The sequence below is a fragment of the Neomonachus schauinslandi genome, chromosome 11 (assembly GCF_002201575.2).
Source record: "Neomonachus schauinslandi chromosome 11, ASM220157v2, whole genome shotgun sequence".
Taxonomy (NCBI): domain Eukaryota; kingdom Metazoa; phylum Chordata; class Mammalia; order Carnivora; family Phocidae; genus Neomonachus; species Neomonachus schauinslandi.
In genome coordinates, this window is record NC_058413.1 from 90,742,107 (window position 1) to 90,761,535 (window position 19,429).

Below are 19,429 nucleotides of genomic sequence, written 5' to 3' on the forward strand. Positions count from 1 at the left end.
CTTTGCACACAGCTTGATAATTAGAAGCCATGATAACCCTTACGGGGGCCCTGGGGGAGAAGACATCTTAGGCACATCAAATAAGTCTAAAGACATTTGAGAGACAAATGGGGCCACCACCCCTGTGGAGTGCCGTGGAAAAGTTAGCATCTGGAGGTGAGAGGCTTGGGCTGGGGGTTAGAAAGAAAAGAATGTCTCTCAAATTGTCACACAGCTCCCCGTGCAGGCATTCCTGGGGGCCTCTCAGTGGGAAATGGGAGGAAGGGTATCTCCCCCTCCCCCATCAAGGTTACATGGGGGAAAATGGGAGAAGGTGTGGGTGATTTGCTCAAGGGGACAGGTCCAAGCATGGTAGATCTTGGAACAGAACTCTGGAATTCGGGCTCCCTGACTCCCAGACAGGTCCCTATGGTCCAGACTGGGTGGTTTCCTATTACATAAGCAACTCTTTCATTACTCATGCTCTGGCTTCCTCCTGCTTGTCTCCAGCAGCAGCTCCCTCAGAAAACACGGTGAAAGGAAAGGGTTCTGAGCTCCAGTTGAGTCTTGGGAACTTGAATATATTGTCAGTCTTGAGGATTCCAGGGTAGGCAGCAGGGCACGTAACAGCCACAAGCCACGTCAGGGGAAGTGGCTGGTGTTGTCAGAGCTGGATTTCGACAGAGGAATCATCTATGCATCTACACGCTCTACTTCCCTGTGGCCCCATGGCCAACCATGGTCAGAAGCCCTGGAAACGTACCTTCAGTCCTCACCTTCCAAGCTGCCCCATCTTTCGGGGCCAAAGTCCAAACTGAGGCAATCAGCTGATGAGCAGAAGAAGCAACATGGACTTTGGTGTCAGCAGCCTGGGCTCAAATTCTAGCTTAGTCGCTAACCGTCTGACCTTAAGCGACTTGACGTAGCTTCTGAGAGTTGGATTCTCTATCGGTAAAATGAGAGCAATTGTGTCTGTCTCACAGAGCCGTACCCCATAGATGGATGTAAAGTGCTAGCACCACCAGACAAACAGTCGGTACACGCAGATACTGGTTTCTGCACTTCTTTCTTATGATTGCAGTTGCTCAGGGGCCAGGTGGGAGTTCCAATTGCTATTGCCAAGGCAAGGAATGCTATTTTCCAGGTAGCCCAAGCTGGAACTCAGAATGTAGTTCTCCCGCACACAAAAATTAGTTTGCCTTTATTATCGATTGAATCGGTTTTTACGCGTTGATCTGAGATTGTAGCTCTACGTCCCCATGGTGTTCCCAGCATCTGGTAGACCAGGTACTCAATAAACAAGTGTTGGGTGAGTGAACAAACATGTTGTTTATGTTAGAAAAGGCATTTTAAGTGAACGATAATCCACTTCTAAAAGAATATTTGAAACATAAGGAGTTCATGAGGTCGGTCTGCTTACAGAATCTCTTTGAGGCCAGGCCCAGAGAAGACAGGTCAGGGTCCAGGTTGGGCACCTAATTTGCTAGTGGGCCTACAAAGCCATGACGTGTGGCTCCGGACAGCTCTGGACAGCTTCCTGGCTCAGACGAGGCAACAAGCTGCAGGCATTCCTGTCAATGGGTTTTGAGGGGGAGGGTCTTCCCAGGAGGTCTCTGAGGGGCTATTGGGGCCAGTAGATGAATAGCCTTGGCCTTGGCAACTCCATCCTCTATCCATTCTCCCAGCAGATGAGGGGCACATTCAAATGGGGTCTGCTCCAAGGAGTGGTTTGTTCTTCCCTCTACCCCCTAGCCCCACCCAACCGTCTCATTCTCTCTGTCTCTGTCTCTGTCTCTCTGGCAGTCTTTCTCTGTCTTCTCGCTCTGTTTCTCTCTCCCTCTCTCTCAAACACACACACATTATGTGTTTGTATATTATGTGCATATTATGTATATACACACACATGCCTAAGAGTTCGGATATTGATTTCACCATCTTAACTCCAAAAACTGTTTTTCAAGTGTGGATAGTTCTGGCTTATTCATTTATTCACTTATTGCTGAAGTTGTCATAAAAATCAATTTCCCATTGCTGAAATGGCAGTTCCCTGTGCCTCTTGGGGACTCAGCAGGGAAGATGGCCTCCCCATTGGACCTCTGGGAAATCACAGAGGCTGTTAGAGCCCTGGGCTCAGCATTTGAGGTCCCAAGGGACTGATAACCCACTCCTCCTGGGAAGAGTGCACGTGCTGAGTTTATTTGCAATGGGCTCCCGCTGCCCTGAAGTGTTCGGATACTCTTCTTTATGCTTCCTACACGGAACACACTACAGACCTGCAAGAGGAATCAGAATTTCAGAACCCCTAAGTGACAGGCAAAGTGTTTGGCCTTAGCTTTTTCCTTCCTAAAATCTGGTCTTTGCTCCCTGGAATCAGGCTGCCTGAAATCATATTTCTCTTCATGGGTGGGAAATCAGGTCATCCCTCTCCTAAGGTATAGAATACTCCCCCGGGCTGTGGAGAGCAGATTCTGGTTTCTACCCAGAAAAACTATAGACGAAAACTGTGGCTGCCTACTACTGAGTATCAGGGGAAAAAGCGGAGATATTTTTAACATACGGAATATCAGTGAACAGAATGCTAAGGAACCAGAAAACTTATTCCAATAAATATGAAACATATGCTCTGCCTAAAGCAAACCCAGGTTTTGCTATATACAAATTTCATGAAGAAAAAAAATGTCGGAAATTGCAGAAATATCTGGCTACAACCATTTGTTGCAGTCGACCTGGAAGGCAGGCAGGTGGCATGGCAAAAGTGACTGGGTGCGCCAGGGGTGCGTGGGGGGCTTGACTATCTTGTCATGCAGGTCTGGGGACTTGTCCAGAGCCCTCTGGAGTCCCGGGAGCACAGGCTCCAGATGGACATCCCCCCCCACCCCCAGTTTGTAATGTCAGGGTGTGCGTCACCAACAATCAGAACATCGTCTCCAGCTTCACAACCCGGACTCCTCAGACGGGGAGAATGCCTGTCTCAACCGCAAGAGATTCCTGCAAGAAAAAAAAAAAAACAACGCACTTAGGGTTTTATGCGACAGGTTCTTCCTTTTGCAACTAGGAAAGGCAATTCCTATTCATCTCATTAGTGAAGTTCTAGTAATTGGGGATATTAATTTCATTGCTAAACCTGACAAATATTTTACTCTCTCCTGTAGTGGGTGATTGCATTCCCACAGCCTCTCCTTTTGTGCTGCCAGATGGGAAGGATGCGTATTTGCCATTTTCGTTAATACAATTAGTACCTTAGCCTGGCGCCTGCCCCCTCCCCGGCTGCACGCTCCCGGGGACGGAGACGCGGACGGGGGACGCGCACGCGGAGGGAGAGGACAAGGCAGCGGGAGCCCATCCCGGGGCGCGGGGGTGGGGGGGTGCGGGGAGGGGGGCGAGGTCCCGACGTCTGCGGGAGGGCGGGCGGCGGGGGAGCCCGAGAGCCTGCGAGCGCCGCGGGGGGAGGCGAGGCGCTGCCCAGCGCTAAACCGCGGCGATAAACCCACCACCGCTAACAACCGTGTGGTGGAGGAGAAACCAATCATTGTGCTGCCTGCAACTCCCCCGGCAGCTTCTCGGCCCCGGAGCGGCTCCCCGCACAAAGGGCGCCGCCGCCCCCAGCTGTCCCCACGCCTCGGCGCTCCTCTCCTCCCGGGCGGCGGCCCCCCCCGCGCGGTGCTGCTCGCCTGGCGGGGAGCGCGGGGCGGGGGGGCGGCGAGCTGCGCGGGCAGCAGGCGGGTATTCGGAAGCCTGTTCCTTTTTCCCCGGGAGTGGGAGCCACAACAGGGCTCGGGCTTGCCCGGGCCTCCATGTTGCTCTCTGGATCCCTCGCTTCTCCATTCCCATTGGGGAAGCTGCTAACGTTGCCAAATATTTACTACGCCCTTGCCCGCCTCCTCAGCTTCTGACACAGATTCTCTCCCCGAGAGATGGGGGCGAGGGCACGTCGGTGCCGGGGATGGACGGCAGCTGGGGTCTCAAGGTTCCTTTCTGCTGGTCTCACCAATGAGACCCCTGATTCTCTGGCTGCTCGCTGGACTCCCCTGGAGTCCTAGCGGTCAGGGAGCTGGGTGCACCGTGCCGCTTATTTCCAACCTCGCCAAAGCCAGAGGGAAGGCAGAACCACACAGGGCCCCCCCTCTTACTCTTCCCCTTTCCTCTGGCCTCAGGGCCGATTTGGGGACCCTTAGGGAAAAGTTCCAGAGAGAAACCACCTCTAAGACAGCCATAGTCTGCTCCCAGGAAGGAGTCTGTCCTTCAAGGGACTGTGGCCTATAGAATGGAAAACAATTTAAAAAAATCATCCTTGAATAAATATATCGGGTGAGAGTGGCCATAACCACTATCCTGTGAAGATTTACCCAGGGATATCACATTCGTTTTCCCCATTTTGGGTCACCTCCCCGTATGGGCATATCAACAGAGATGGTGTTGGCGGCAAAGACTTACTTTAAAACACTCATCCTATTACGACAGGGTTTGGAGGTACTTGGGTAGAAGCCAGCCCATGATCCCTAATCCTGGTTGTGTCACCAGAGGACAGGAAACTCTGAGCTTCATGTGACCTCTCCAATTTAGGAATGATACTTCTTCCTGAGATCCAGGTTTTTGAAACAAAGCTAAATGGAAACACACAAGCCTTTTAGCTGTTTACCCTGGCTGGAACGGATTCATGCTTCTTCTCCAACATATGATCCCATACCTCTTCTGACCCCAAGAAACCTTCCTTGACCATAGCTGTGCAAAGTAATCCTGGTGGAGAGAGCCCCATGGGCCCCATTCACTTACCTGTAGTCAGCATTGCCCTATATAATTAAAAGTGGAAGTATATCTTGTTCAGCAACCTGTTGCAAAGTCTTTCCTTGTTTAGATCTAGCTCAAAACCGACAGCCTTATTAGGATTTTCCTGATAAATGAGTAGGAGAAACCCACTCATATGTACTATATGTTGCTGCTAAAATCGAAAGAGTCCCGCCAAGTATTGTGCCTCTTTTTATGGGTAGATACAGCCAATTGTCTATTCCTTTAGAGAGTATATCTTGACATGAACTAGACCACTAGATCCTTAGGAACTTCACTGATGTGGTAAGCCCTTGTGCTTTCTATCATGGTAAGAGCGTAAGGGACTAGTATGATGTTCTAAAAGATATCAAGACAATTGAGGTGTCTCCAAGACTATATGATGACAAAGAGCAGGAACATTAACAGTGAAAGTATACTGTTGTCCCTGCCACATGAAGTCAAATTGCTTCTGATTATTTTTGGTGATAGGAATGGAGAGTGGGGGAGAATTTGTTAATTTAGTGTCTGCATACCAGCTTCCAAGGGCTTTGTTGTGTTGCTCCAACAAAGTAACCACATGAAGAGTTGGCTATAAATGGCACCACTGATTAAGTGTGTGATAATCTATAGCTATTCTCCAAGACCATCTGGCTTTTGCAAGAGCCAGGAAGGAAGTTAAATGGGGATGTGATTGGAATCACACCTCTGCCTCTTTCAAGTTTTAATGGTGACACTAACTCTGTAATTCTTTCAGGATGCTGGATTTGTTTTTGGATTACTAGTTTGACAGGGGGGAATGGGTTGAGGTAGGGCAGTTCTAAGGCTTTCCACTTGTTTCTCCCTTCTGGCCATAATAGACGTCACCCTGTGGGTCAGGGAACCAAAATGAAGATTCTTCCAGTTACTAAGTATATCTATTCAAAATATACCTTCGAAGACCGAGAACCATGACATTGATCCATGGTCCCACTGGACTTGGACAAAAACTCCATTTTTTACCTGACTTTCATAAACACACTCCAGTGAGTGATCCAACAGAGTATTTCAGGTTTTAGGATTAATTTAATTCAACTAATTTCTTATTGCTCTGAGGAATAGAGTATCCTCTGGGGCCTCCTGAGGGAATAGGGATGGGGGTGGTGAGCAGGTTGCCTATAACAGATTCACTTTAACGTTCTCATATTCTGCAGCATTTAGACTTCTTCCTCCATCTGTATATGCCAGAGAAGGTCTGACATTTTGATCTTACTGGCTGTAGCTTATAGTTGAGATTGGCCAACTTACTTGTCTAGTAATGCCACTTCTCAAGTACTCAAATCATAACATTAAATCCTAATTCCCAGTTGTGCATCCATTTTCAAAAATTTAGCTAATCAAGTCTTAAGGTATATTCTTCTTGGTCTAACAGACTTAGAATCCACTTAAATACACCCTCCTCAGACTCCCGAAGTCCCGCAAATCTTTTGGCATATAGTCTCTCTCCTCAAGGCCCAGGGCTGGTACTTTACAGTCTGAACTATGCTGCTCTTTAACTTTTCTTGACAATCTGGAAGCAATGAGGGTAGTGGAGGTGAGTCCTAAGGGGAATTGAGTTTCCTTGGTGCAGTCACTGAAAAGTTTTTATTCAGTGGGAAAAAGATTGCAGGACATTCAGGGAGGTTTAGCAAGTTTTGAACATTCAAATCCTCAGTCCCATCAGGTCTACATAAATGTGCCCATTCCATATCTTGGGACCCCACTTCCTTCCTATCAGCATGCTCAGCTTATTCTAAGAGATTGAAGGATCTAAGAAACTGAAGGATTGAGTATTTAATTGGGTTTGCAACTCTGTAGCTGTTAAAATTATTTTCTAGACTTGGTCTTCATCCATATCAATTCAGAGACTACAGGACATGGAGTCCTTTAGAGCTACCATAGACACTTTCTGATCTTCTACCTGGTTCTGAGTTGGGTATTAAGAGGCTTTCAATATGTCCTTTTCACTGTTTACTCTCTGGGGAGCCATCAGAAGCAGCCAGCCAATGCCACAGTCTTTATAATCATGATTGTCACCATGGAGACTAAGTACCACAGTAACTTGATTTCCATTGTCCTCCACCTGCACTTCATTCCTTGCCACCTTGTAGGATAAGTTGAGTCACTGTGATGCCACTGAATGTCATTATTGGAATGGATTACCAGTATACCATTTTCTCCTAGTAAGGAGGTTAGTTCTGTGCTTTTCGGTTATGAGAGCATTAGGATATCAGAATCCTGTTTTGGGGGACTGTTTTCTGGGCCCTTCCTGGTATCTATTCTTATATCAGTTCAGAGCCTAGAAGGCAAAATGTGGCACACTCAAATAATGTCATCGAGGTGGGTTTAATAAAGTGACTATTTATGCTAGATTGAGTAGAGCTCAATTCTTCATCCCTATCTCTGTCCATACCCTTTCATGTCCTCATTAGGGGTGGAGTGTACTTCCTTGCCTCATGTCTTTGGACTTGCTCATGTGACTTTTTGGCCAATGGCATGGGAGTGGGAGAGGATACCAGCTCCAATCTTAGGCCTTAAGAGGAATCACATGTTTTTTGGGCTTTTAAAAAAAGATTTTATTTATTTGACAGAGAGAGCAAGAGAGTACATGTGCACACATGAGCAGGGGGAGGGGCAGAGGGAGAGGGAGAAACAGACTCCTTGCTGAGTGGGGAGCCTGATGTGGGGCTTGAACCCAGGACCCCAAGATCATAACCTGAGCTGAAGGCAGATGCTTAACTGACTGAGCCTCCCAGGTCCAGCCCCCGACATGTTTTTGTATGTTCTTATGAGCCTCTGTCATCACCATGACAGAAGTATACATACTAGCCCAAGGAGGATGAGAGACATGTGGAATAGAGTTGGTCCGACTCTCCTATAGGGCTACAGTGAGAATCAGCATAGCTGCTCTAGCTACCAGAGCATGAAGTAAAGATGTCCAACTGAACCCAGCCTAAATCAGCCAAGTTCTAGCTGACCTGCAGGTTTATGAGAACAAATGGTTGTTTTAGGATATTGGACTTTGGAGAGGTGGATATACAGATTAGTATAGCAATAGCTAGCTGGTACACTGGAATAAATAAAAACCAATTAAGAGGTGGGGCAGAACCTCAGAGATGTTGATAGTAGGCTTGAAGGATGAAGGGGAGGAAGAACCTACTAGCACCTGGAGAGAGTAGCTACAGGACAGGATGTTTGACAAGAGCAGGCTTTTGGTAGAGGGATGTAGACAATTCATAGAAACCAAGGAGGAAGGCAAAGGGAATAGATATCATCCCCTTGTCTCCTCCTGACCTCTGAACTTCTGCTGATGTCTCCTACTATCAAACCTAGAAGGCAAAGGAAACCATTGATGCAGATTATTTAAAAAATCCTCCTAATGCAGGGACATCTGGGTGGCTCAGTTAGTTAAACGTTTGACTCTTGGTTTCTGCTCATGTCATGATCTCAGGGTTGTGGGATAGAGCCCTGCACCGGGCTCTGCACTCAGCAGAGGGTCTGCTTCTCTCTCTCCCTCTTCTCCTCCCCCCACTCATGCATGCTCTCTCTCTCTCAGATAAATTAATAAAATCTTTTAAAAAAATTCTCCTAGTTCAGAAAGCAGGATGAAGGGCTGGAAAGGCAAATGGAAAACATTCAACACACTTTGCATGTCTGAAAATGTCTTTATCCTTATACGTGTATGATAGTTTGGTGGGGTACAGAAAAATTTCTTTCAGAAATTCAAAGAAATTTCCAGTGCAGTATAGTTCTTGAAAAACCTCTCTTTTTCTCTCTCAAAATTAGTAGTCTTCTTATCATCCTTAAATATTTACAAATTTTCTCCATGTGCTTTGCAGTGGATTTACTTTTATCCATTGTTCTAGATACTCATAGGATCTTTTTAATCTCGAAACTGTGCCTTCAGTTCTGGAAATGTTAATAGAATTATTTCATTAATAATTTACCTTATTCTGTTTTCCTGCTCCCTTTTCCCCTAAATTTCTAATTTTCTCCTATTTTCCATCTTTGTCTTTTTACCCTTTTTTCTTGGAGATTTCCCCAAACTTTTCCTTCAATCCTTCTATTGAATTTTATTTTAAAAGCATTTAAAATTGAGATATGCCTCATAAAACATACGATTCACTACTTTAAAGTGTATGCTTCAGTGATTCTTAGTATATTCACTATGTTGTATAACAATCACCACTATCAAATTCCAGGACATTTCTAAAATCCCAAGATCTGGACATTTCTAACATCTCTGTACCTATTAGCAGTTAATCCCAATTCCCTTTTATTCCCATCCCCTGGGAATCATTAACCTATTTTCTGGGGTTTTTTTGTTTGTTTTTTTAAAGATTTTATTTATTTTTATTTGACACAGAGAGAGAGATAGTGAGAGAGAGAGAGCACAAGCAGGGGGAGCGGCAGGCAGAGGCAGAGGGAGAAGCAGGCTGCCTGCTGAGCAAGGAGCCTGATGTGGGGCTCGATCCCAGGACCCTGGGATCATGACCTGAGCCGAAGGCAGCCGCTTAACCGACTGAGCCACCCAGGCGCCCCACCTATTTTCTGTTTTTATGGATTTACCTATTCTGGACATTTCATATAAATGGAATCATACAACATATGGCCCTTTGTGTCTGGCTTCTTTCACTTAACATAGTTTTTTTTTTTCAGGCTCATCCATGTTGTAGTATGTAACAATACTTCATTCCCTTGGATTTATTTATTTACTTGAGAGAGAGAGAGAGAAAGAGAGAGAGAATGAGCAGAGAAGGGGTAGAGGGAGAGGGAGAGAATCTCAGGTAGATTGCCCCCTGAGCGTAGAGTCCGAAGCAGGGCTGATCCCACAACCCCTGAGATCATGACCTGAGCTGAAATTAAGATTCAGACACTTAACCGATTGAGTCACCCAGGCTCCCCAATACTTCATTCCTTTTTATGGCAGAATAATATTCTATTGTATGGATATACAATTCTTGTTTACCCATCAATTGGTTGATGGACATTTGGGTTGTTTCCACTGTTGGGCTACTATGAATAATGCTGCTATGGACATTTATGTACTAGTTTTGGTGTAAACATATGTTTTCAATTCTTTTGGGTATGTACCTAGAGGTGGAATTGCTGGGTCATATGGCAATTCTATGTTTAAGTTTTTGAGGAACTGCCAAACTCCATTGAGTTTTGAAATTCTACTATCAAGTTAGATATTTCTAAGAGATCTTTTTAAAATTTTCTGAATGCTTCTTCTTTTTAAAAATGGAATGTAATATCTTCCTCCCTGAGAGTATCAATGATATATGTATTTTTTGAGATTTCTTCTCCCTGTATAGTCTATCTCACAAAGTTAATTTAATTTAATTAAAAAAATCTGTTTCTATGTTAGAGGCTTTGCAGTCTATGTCTCATAATCCTTGGCTGATCAAGAATGGTTTTATTCAAGAATGAGGAACTGGAAAACTGGCTGGATCATGCTCTCTATCATGTAGGTAGTCTTGTTGGCTTTGGGTGTCAGAGTGATTTGTTGGGCTATTTGTTGAGAACCCCTAATGTCAATTATTTTGGTCAGATTCTTCAAAGAAGGACCTTCCAATCTCCTGTGGAAGGTTAGGATCTTTCTACCTGTTTTCTGGGGTGGCAGAGGGTGACTGGGAAAGAAGGCTGGAAGTCTCTGGATTCACAATTCAGTATGCACATGGTCACCTTATAGCCTTCTTTGAGCATGGTGTTTCTGTCCTCAAATGGGCCTGGTAGCTCCCAGTCTGGAGGCTGTTCTATGCTCTCTGGACTGTAAATCTCTAGGTTTCTGCTAGAATGGGGGTGGGGGCAGGTTCCTAGTGGCATGGAGTGGGAAAATGAACCTAAGGATCTAATTGCTTCTCAAACAGCTTTTGGTTTTATTTAGCCTTTTCCCTTTTCCCTCTAGATCCTGTGTTAACTTAACTGATACTGCCTATTTCTGTGCCTTTTATGATTTTTGTCATACAAATTGTCTTTATTCTCAGCCTTCCTCACTTTGGGTTTGGGATTTGGCTCTTTCGGTTCTGCTGAATCTGGTTTCCAGTTTCCAAAACTTGTTGATTTTGTCTCAGTTCCTATTGCACTAACTACGTTTTCATTAAAAAAATTCATTGCTGTTGCTTTAATGGAGTTTCTGGGTAATACATCAGTCTTCCATCTTAATCCAGAAGTCTCCAACCCACCATTCTAAATGAAAAAAAATCTGATATTTTCCTTCCTTTCTGAATTAGTCATGATCTAATCAGGGGATAAAAACCACTACACTTGGGGCGCCTGGGTGGCTCAGTCGTTAAGCGTCTGCCTTCGGCTCAGGTCATGATCCCGGGGTCCTGGGATCGAGCCCCGCATCAGGCTCTCCCCTCTGCCGGAAGCCTGCTTCTCCCTCTCCCACTCCCCCTGCTTGTGTTCCCTCTCTCGCTGTGTCTCTCTCTGTCAAATACATAAATAAAATCTTTAAAAAAAAACCCAAAAAACAAAAAACAAAAAAAACCACTACACTTATTTTAATAGAATTTACTATATATACATATATATATGTATATATATTTACACTTATTTAATAGAATTTACTATAAAGAATTGTTAATCAGGTATAAAGAATTGTTACCTAAAAAGCTAGAATAGAAAACTCAGCTGTTACGGAGGTAGAAATTGCTGGAAGCAGCTACCGCTCCTAGGCCTGCAAAACAAAGAGAGGAAGTCGGAATGACTAAAAGTTAGAAACTTAGTGGAAGGGCCTCCCAGAGCTGAAACTCAGGCATCTGAGGAAGAACACTTGGCTGAAGCTGGCCTCTCTGAGGCCACATGGTAAGGCCAGCTATGAGTCCTGGGAAGCTGGATTCGGTTGCTTCTGAACCTTCGCAATGGGGTGAAGAAGAAGCAGCCTTGAATGGTATCAACAGGCACAGGAAGCCAAGGAGAAGTTAAACAGAATGGAGCACGTGCTAGGGCGCCTGGGTGGCTCTGTCGGTTAAGCATCTGCCTTTGGCTCAGGTCATGATCTCAGGGTTCTGGGGTGAGCTCAGGTTGGGCTTCCTGCTCAATGGGGAGTCTGCTTCCCCCTCTCTGTCTGCCCCTCCCCCTGCTCATGTGCGCACATGCGCTCTCTAACTCTTTCTCAAATAAATAAAATCTTTAAAAAAAGAAAAAAAAAGGAGCATGTGCCCTCTTCCTCCTCCAGCCTTTAAGTCTCTCCTGAATGGCTCTTATTGTCGGAGCTTAAAAGAGCTCCTTTGGCAACAGAGAAACGTGGTGTATTATATGCCAACCTCCATAAACACTAGCAAGTATGCTTATTGTCAACAAGTTTATTTGCTAATGTGCCAACATGCATGCATTCCCAAGAGCAGTACGAGTTCCAGTGGTTGTACATCATCTACTTTTAAGTTTTGCCAATCTCCGAATGAGAAATCGTATCTCACCATTGTTTAATCTACATTTCCCTTATTAGGGAGGAGGCACATCTTTTTTCCATATGTTGCCTGGACCTGACTTTCCTTTTCTGCTCATATATTTGCCCATTTCCCTAATTTTTTTTCTTAATGATTTGCAGGAATTCATAACTTTTTTGGTAAAATGTATTTGAAATATACAGGTAAGAATAGAGGTTAATATAAAAAACATGCATGTTCCTACCCCTGAGCTTTATTAAATTATCTTATTTGTATTCATTCATTGTCTTACTCCAAGTTTTTTTTTTTTTTTAAAGAAATAAAACATGTATATACTTGAGATCCTTTTGGCCCCCTTCTTCAATCCTATTCTTTTCCATTCTCCACAATAATCACTATCATGAATTTAGTGTACCATTCCCATGCAAAGTTTTTATACTGAGTAGAAGTTATATTCTGGATACTAACCCTTTGTTAATTTTATGCATTTTGAATTGCAAATCTCCTCTCATTCTGTGCTGTGTTTTTCACTTTGCTTATGGTGTTTTTTGATATATGAAAGTTTAAATTTTAATGTGATCATATTTATCAGATGTTTCTTTTATGGTATGTGCTTTTTGTGTTACATTTAAAAAATCCTTTTTCTATCTTTCCTGTATTCTTTGTATGTCTTACTTTTTGATAAATCTCTATGTTCCCTTGAGGAAAGGATCATGATTTATATATTTTCATCCTCTACAATGTTAATTCCAGTAAATCCCAACTGGTGGGTCAAAAGCCCTAGCTGGTGGACAGCAGGATGTTGTCTTTCTCTGCATATCTGGCTCTAGCTGCGGATCCCTTTAGTCACTATCTTGTGTTCTTCCCTCTTTTTTCCTTTTTCTTTATGTCCGCATTTCTCCTTCCTATTCTTTTACACAGGAGTGATGAGTTTAGAAGAATATCAGTTATAACTGAAAACTATTAGAAATAAAGGCGGTGTCTATCTTGAACATTGTAGGATGTTAAGAATCTCTGGCTTCTACCCCTTAGATACCAATACCATTCCTCTCCATCCTGGATTGGGACAAGCAAAAATGGCTCCAGACATTGCCAAAAATCTCCTGGAGAGTGAAATCACCCCCATTTGAGAGCTTCTCACCTAATTAGATGGGCCTAAATCACATGCCTGGTCTGAAACAATGATAGAAGGTATTATTTGGCTTAAGCCAATCTGGACTTACCTCTAGAGCTGGTTCAACTTTTGGTCTGTGTTGGTGAAGTGTAGTAATCAAAGAGAAAAGCTAGGTGCTAATGGGAAGGTGGAGGTGATACGCGATAGTCAAGAAATGGCCACCCCAGCAAAATCTGATACAAGGCTCAAAGTGGCAGTTAAGTGACCATTGCCATGTTCTCCCATTATAATACCTGATAATTAATCAATGAGTCCTAAACCCTCACCATTAGCTCTTCCATTATAATGGAAAGAAACGGGGGGGTGGGGCAGGGAGAGGGAGAGAGAGAGAGATATTTGAGGTCTCTTCTTATTAGGGCACCTATTTCACCATGAAGACCCTGCTCTCATTACTTTATCTAAACCTAAGTATCTCCCAAAGGCCCCATATCCAAATACAATCACATTGAGGGTTAGGGCCTCAACACATGAATTTTGGAGGAAACACAGTTCAGTACATAGTATTATTATTTGGAATTTTGGTAATTATAATTCATTTAGAGAGGAAGTAGAAATGCATATTTTTCTGTTATAGATTAACCCCCGATCAGCCAGTATGCCCATCATTGAATTTTTATACAGATGACATTAGAGGAAGCAAAGAGTTTATATATGTGCAGTTATGTCAGAGACTTTGAAGTTAACCATCATAGGTCAGGTTCCTTGGAAATGGTTTCTGAGACCGATGGTTTTGAGAGCTTGAGCAGAAGTGGTTTATTGAACAATAGCTGTAAGGATGGTAGGGAAGCAGGATGGGATGGAGGAAGAAACTGAATGGGGCTAAAGTTGCAGCAGAGTCTCAGCCAATCGTATGGCTGAGAGCTGGGCTGGCCCTGTGCAGATGTCTCACTCTGAGGCAAGGGGCCATGCTGTGTACCGCTGTAACCATTAGATGCAAGCTGTCTCCAGGGCGGGTGCGACCTAGGGGGAAGCACCTCCCTAATGATGAAGGCATTTTCTCCAACGGAAGTAGCCTTTGGTCCTGAAAACCTGGGGTGGGGGAGGGGCTGTTCTGGGCAGCACACCACAGCCTTCACTACAGGACTCCAACAATCTAAAAGCAGGTGACTCTAAACTCATCGTGGGGATAGCACTGCAGCCACTGGTCACGTTTCCCTTCTAATTGCTTACGTCTCCAGGCAAGCATGTTTTCAGTTGTCTCAAGGATTTCAAAAACAAGTGTTGCTGGCAGCCTCCAAAATTGGCTTCATGCCTGGTTTATCAAACTGAGCCCTGCTTCTTAATAATATAATTTCAATGGAATAAAATGCCTGAGTTTTTGGTCAGAAGCCTCTGAGACAGGTGTCTTCAGGGATAGAATGGTGGAAGACTTTCGCACCTTTTCCATGATCTCTGACCCCCTTGGGATCGTATATTCTTTCCTGTGGTGACCTCTTGGTTTTGGAGTGCTGACATTCCTGTGCCAAGGTGTTTGGTAATGAATGTGGTGGCTCTTGAGATTTTAGTTACAATAACATCACCATCCAGCAGATTTTTACATTTTGTCTCTATACAATGGAGATTGCGTGCTCCCAAGGACATTTTATTCGTAAAAGTATTTTTACATTCTGAAGTATCCCATTTTTCATGTCCACTCTCTTCTGAGAGCTTCACAGATATAGGTGATTGCCAATCCCAATAGCTATATTTGTAAAAAGTTCTTCCAATTGGATAGAAGTTTATCCCCATCATAAATTCATACAAAATGGGTCATTGTATGTTCATTACAGATGGGAGAGGGAAAATAAGACTAAAAACAAAGAGCTAAAGTCCTAGTCTTATATTTTAACCTGCTCTTTAGAAATACTCTCAAGCCAAGAGAGCTCCATGTAGGAAATTAGTACTTGGTTCTTATAACCTCCCTTCTCTCCCATAAAACAAAAAACACGGGAATAATTTCATAGGATAAAACCCAGTTTGGAGAAAATATACCTGCTGAAATGTGTCCAAATATTAGAAAACTCAAGTTAGCTTGAGGTATAGAGAAACTACTGGGTTACTTTTATTGAGAAATTAGGGAAGTCACTGTTGAGTTTGCTCTAAGACCAACAACAAAAGTGGATGATGTCATATTTAGAGACAGAATGGCAGCAACAATTAGGGTTCTTATCTTGGGCTCATCTTTCACTCACAGACACTGACTGAGCTCCATATCACAATGCAACAGAGAGCCCGTCTCTCCAGATTCTTATGTTGGTCTTATGTTTATTAAAAAGGACTGACTGATGATCTTGACAGAAACTCCTTTTCTATAGGTACAGTGTTCTTAAGAATGTTTTATGAAAAACTAAGGGTCACAAACTCTCACACTTAGCCTCCCACAATACAAAATTTTGCATATATTTTAAAAACAGTTTAAGAACTTGCTCTCTTACATGATTTTTCATGTTCTCCTAGACTCCAAAGCCCGTTTTTTTGGGGGATTCCCCTGTCCTCATTGCATAAGTCCAAGGAGTACGATTAACACTGCAATTTCTGTAGCAGGCTACTCAGATCCCTCCATGTTTGTTAGCCCCTCATCTGTTGTTTTGAGTTTTTCCTTTCATTTTTGATACTTCCCTAGTGTTCGGTTTTGGCAAATAATTTAATAAACAGCACAGTGTAATGTGAAGCCATGTGGTGATTAAAGTATTGTGGTGGCTATTTGTTGGTTGTCTGCCCAGCATCCACTTTCCCTTCCTCCTGACAATATTACTCTATTTCCTAGAAGGGACTTCAAACTTCCCTGAATTTCAACCAGGTTTTTTGGGCAGAACTGACCTCTACTCCCAGGAGTGGGTTCTGATGGTGATAGGTATGAGCCAATTAGCATATCCTTTTCCCCTCATTGATTTATTCAGGGATGGATTTATAACCCAATCAGAGCTAATTTGATAGAAAAAGATAAATATCTCTTCTCCCTTCTCCTCCCACTTCTGTATGAGCCACTAGAAACATTTCACTCTTTTCTGCCACATGTAATAGAGGCACTAAGCAATGAACAAAATAACAAATCTCTATCCTCATGGAACATACATTTTAGTAGGAGGAAGTGGGCAGTAAACAGACATATTCACTAGATGGTATTCAGAAACATGGAGGAAAGTTGATAAGGGAAAGGAGTTAGAGAGGTAACAGGTGGCAAGATCTGCATAGAACTTTGTAGAACATTATGGAGACTTTAGATTTTACTCTGGGTGAGATGAGAAGTCATTGGAAATTTTAAGCAGAGGAGTGACAAGGTAGGACTTAAACTATAATAGGACCTTCTGGCTGGGGGGAAAGGTATTGAAAATGGAAAAGGGTGGAAGTAGGGAGACTAGTTGTGACAGTTATGAGGCTGTAGTATATTGAAATATTGGTTCCAATTCTTCACTCTTTTTAATATAATTAAATCCAGAGAGAGAGGGGGAGGCATATCCTGAAAGAAATTATGGGCGCAGCTTTTGGCTCATGAAGTTGACTAGAGTCAAACAGAAAACTCACAAAAAGTTTTTAAGAAAAGTCTATTGGCAAAAACAGTACCAACAACTAAAAGAGACTAGAGATGTGCAAGATGTGAACAGAAATTTGGGTCCTCAATTTTCTACAGGCAGGAATCAGGTTGAGAAATCCACTTATCCACCAAGAAAGACATATTTGCTAATGCCCTTTCCAAGTGACTAAGGAAGATGATGGAAAAAGAATAATTTTCTAGACTGACGAACTAAGAGTTATGGTGAATAGACTGGGAAGTCATTCTTAGAGAGCAGAACCTGTGCCTAATCATGGAACATTATTCCTTTTTCCCAAATAGAGGAACCTGACAATCTTCACTCAGTGGGATTTCATAATTGTTATGGTCCAGTGACTCCTCTTTCCCTCCATTGTTTTATTTTTTGAATGAGAGTATTTTTTTTGTGGTTACATTTTCCTTGCCCATCATTTGTTGCATGTTGAGTGTACGAGAAGAAGATACTTGCTCTTTTAATCCATAGGCTCAAGAACAGCCATATCTAGACCTAATATAGACCCAGGATTTCAAGGATTTGATGGATCTTTTAGAGGTCTTGGGATAGGACTGAATTATTTTGCATATATTTGAAAAGGATGCAAATAGTTATAACCAAGAGAGCAGACTCTGGTAGGTTGAATTATTGGTTCTTCATAATTCTTCACTACCCTGTAGTGCATATATGAGGTCTTTGCTATGGTTGCATGGTGAGCAGTATATTTTCTCACCTCTTGACTTTGGGCTTGGTCACGTGATTTTCTTTGGTCAATGGGATGTCAGGGGAAGTGATATGGGCAAAAGCTTGAAATATTCTATGTTGGCTTTTCCTGCTTGTGCTTCTATGACTACCATGAGAAGAGCCTACCTTGGGTAGCATTTTTAGTATGGGCTCTGAATAGGACACATGAAAGAGAGGTACTACAGTCGACCCCTGGGCTCACAGCCTGAAGCAAATCTTCCCCAGGCAACCCACAAACCTTCAGCTTACAGCAGATCGGAACCTAATCTCCAGCCTGGAGTCCAGCCTATCTCAACTAATGTGCTACTGATCCACAGACTCATAAGAAAAAAGTAATTGTTTTAAATCTCTGACTTTGCGATGGGTTATGCGGCATTAATGTGGTAATGACTGAGCAATAAGGAGGTAATTGCAATAATTCACGAGAGAGAGGATGGGAACTAGGACCAGGGTGGTCACAGTAGAAGTGGTCAGATTCTGGGTATATTTAAAGATAGAACCCACAGGTTTAGCTGATATATTATAAATGGAGTGTGAAAGAAAGAGAGGAGCTGAGGATGAATTCTAGGCTTTTGGCTTGAGCAAACAGGAGACTGGAATGGTCATTTTCTGAGATGGGAAAAACTGAGGGACTTGAAGACTTGAATATCAGGAGAGGTTGTCAGGAGCAATAACATGGTACTGGATGCGTTAAGTTTGAGCTGCCTACAGGTATCTATAGAGATGTTAAGCTGGCCATTGAATATCCAAGTCTGGAGTTGGAGAAAGACCCAGTGTATACAGTTGCACATCTGAGAGAAGTTAGTCTGTAGATGGCTGGGGGGGCACTTTAGAGTTTCATGCGTGGGGAGTTGAAGTTACCAGCAAAGGAGATTGAGAAGGATCAGGCAGGGACATAAGAGGAAAACCAGTTAAGTGATAGTAAAGTGTTATTAATATGTGTTGTTATGATATGACATCCATTCCTCCCTACTTTCTTCTCTTTTCTTTCTTTTTCCTTCACCAAAAATGTCACCACCACTAGATTTGTGTATGTGTACACACTGATATGTGGCAAGCACAGTGTTAATCACTTTATGTATAGAACAGAATTATTAAAAAGTTGACAGGTGTCTTTTTTCTTTTTTTCTTGCTATATACTCACTAGCGGGGGAAAGCTCCTTTTTCTCTTCTGGTCTTCTCTCCAGGTCAGAGAAGCTAAGTCTTTGTATTAATTCTGGGACCTCTTCATAATCCTGCAAGCAGGATGGCTTTGTTTGAGGAGCAAATGGATGGGAGGCTGGTGCTTTGAATGGAATAGGGGAATGAGCAGCTGGAATGCTGGAGGAGAGTTGATTACTTTTTTTTTTCTTTCTCTCTAAGCCTGGGAGAGCGGGATGCAGGCTAGGAGGAAGAGGTGAGTGGGTATTAGGGATTTGTGTTTAGCTAGCATGCGGCTCCCTAGTGGCAGTCAGACCTTGGAAGGGGGGATGGCTGTTCGGAGGTGAGTGGAGATTGGAGAATGAACGCCACAACCTTGAAATTGTTGGCATGAGTCATCTGATTTGAGTTGAGAAGATCATTTGGGTGAACTTCTGGCGTAGAACCTGATAAAAGCTCAGGGATGGGGATGGGAGAAAATGGGGCACCTGAAATAAAACTGCTTTGCAGAAAGAGAACGTCTGAGCTTAAGACAAGGATCTAAGTGTTTGCAGGTGTACACTTGTTATGCATAACATGGGGCTGGTTTTAGAAACTCCTCAAGACAGAGCCAGGCATGTTATTGAGCTCTGGGGAAAAATGGCTGTGTGACTGTGAACCGAGAGAGGTGTAGTCCTAGAACCAAAGCTCCGGACACCCAATGTGTG